The following is a 2,430-nucleotide window of genomic DNA, read 5'->3' as shown; positions in this document are numbered from 1 at the left end:
CAAAGGAAGCATACCTTGTTTCTTTAAAATTTGTCCTCAATCTTTAAGGATAGACTTCCCAAATTGGGTTATTCCTTGGTGGGACAAAAATGGTCTAGATCTGAATATTTTGCCACAGTAACTTAGACAATTATACTCGGCAACAATTCCATCCTCAATTAAGGGGGAAACAAAATCATATAGGCAAATCTGTCCTATTATTTATCACAAAATTTGGAAACCCATGAATTTGGAAATGGACTTTACAAAGTAGTTATGACTCTTTAAAATTACCAGTTCTCTAGCAAAAATATTCGTATAGATGGTGGGCTGGCTATCCAATTGAGGATGTTTCGAAAGAAATTCTTTCAAAAACTAAAGTATATAAAGATGCTCTTCCAAAAGAAAAATTAATTTCCTCATCAGGAAGTAATCAAGATTTCAATCTGTTTGACATTACCAAACAAATGATTAGTCAACAACAACAGTCTTACTGAACCCTAGTTAATGATTAAATGTATGAATTTCATGGAGAATCAATTCATTAATTGCTTTGCACCAGTATCATCTTTTCAAGATGATTCGTCCATGATCTCAGCAACATCAGCTATCAGCCAAGACAATCAATTCCTAAGTCTAGCAGGAGAAGCCCAGAATCCCGATGAGGATTTGGAACAGGATCAAGGGGAGCACTATAGAGACTTTTGGGCCGCACTTACAATGGGTCCCTCTCAGAAATAATACATCTACGGATATTTGAAGACAACATCCTTATCCATTGGAGTTAGTGGACAACAGAAATTTGAGTCCTATTCAACATCTTCATCCAATGCAGTTAATGGACAACAGAAAAGAAACAACTATTTGGCAGTTGTGAAGACGTAACATAACGGTGTGGACTAAGCGACTCAGCTTTATCCGGCAGTCACCCTCCACGGACTTCAAAATTGTAATTTCAAGTCCGAATTTATAGTCTATATATAGGGAAGGTCTTACCCTTGTTAAGACAGCTTTCAGTTTTCTATTCTCTCTCTTGTAAGCTTTCAATAAAAGGATACAACTTTCTGTAAGGATACAATTTTCTGTGACGAGGGAAATTATTATACTGCTGTGTTACAATTCATGGTTAGTCATTTGTGGAAACATTGAATGATTTCATTTTTTTTTAGTATTTGGATTGATTTCATTTGATGAGGAGTTAGCATTATATAGTATGTCAGTGATCCTCAATCCTTGGCAGTTCTTAAATCAATGAAAACAAATGCACTTTTAGCTCTTTAAGGATTACAAAAATTCAAAGTGAAGATATGGAGTAGAAGCACACCAGAAGTATACATCTCAAATAGAAGTCTACAACCCCTCCAATGGTCAAACATGCATGTTTTTATTTTATTTTATTTTATATTTTTTATTATTATTTATTTTTTATGGTTGTAACATATGCTCCCACCCACTCATTTAAATAATACTTTATGAATGCAGATTTTGAGCTTCGATGAATGACACTAAAGATCGGGGCGGAACCAGGATTTGAAAGTAGGAAGGGCTAAAGAAAAATTTCAAGAAGAAAAAAATATTCAAGCAGTGAACGGTTTGGATTAAAAACATACAAAGTTACTTTTCCACTTTAAAATTGTGTTCAAAAAAGTAAAGCTTAAGCGTCTAAGTTACTTGATACTAAGTTGAGTTTTGCCGTACTGTACACACAAATTTTGTAGGTCTGCAAATACGAAACAAAATAGGGGCAAATATAATATTTTATTAATTGATAATGATGGAGTACAATCCTTTGTAATATTCTTTACAAAAAGAAAGGCCCTCTGATTCGATCTCTTTTTTGGTTGGTTGGACCCAAGGGCTGCACGAGCTTGATCTTGAATCACTGTGGAATTTGGATGAAGAACGGCACGTCTTTGGATGTATTTGTTGTTGATCACCATGGAATTTGATGAAGAATGACACGTCTTTAGATGTGCTTGATGTTCTTCGCTTTTGGGTTTGGATTCTGAATTTGTGTCTCTGAATTCTGAGTCTCTGGATTTCTGAGTCTCTAGATTTCTGGACTTTTGAATTCTGAATTTTGTTCTCCTCTCCTTCTTCCTTCAGGCCTCTATTTATAGGCTTCTTAGATTAATAGGATGATGACACGTGTCATCTCCTGATAAGAATAAAATCATAACTGGGCCGGACCGGTTATATTATGATAATTATCCTTAAATATAATTATTTCAAATATATTTTATTAGGAATAATTATCATTTTATTTAATCATCTGGGCTGGGCTAATTGAATAATTTAAGTGGACCAAGTTTGAGCCAATTAAATAACTTGATTAAACATTAAGCCCATATTTCATGGGTCCATTTGTCAAAACCAAAGCCCACTAAAATTTTAGTGTCTACAAATTGCCCCCACTTCGAGTCCCAAGATTGATAGGACTTATCTTCTTCT

This window comes from Cornus florida, unplaced genomic scaffold, assembly GCF_030987335.1.
Source record: "Cornus florida cultivar Cherokee Brave unplaced genomic scaffold, ASM3098733v1 CherokeeBrave_3.0.0_Hap2_Chr07, whole genome shotgun sequence".
In the NCBI taxonomy this organism is placed as follows: domain Eukaryota; kingdom Viridiplantae; phylum Streptophyta; class Magnoliopsida; order Cornales; family Cornaceae; genus Cornus; species Cornus florida.
Note: the sequence above shows the minus strand (reverse complement) of the source record.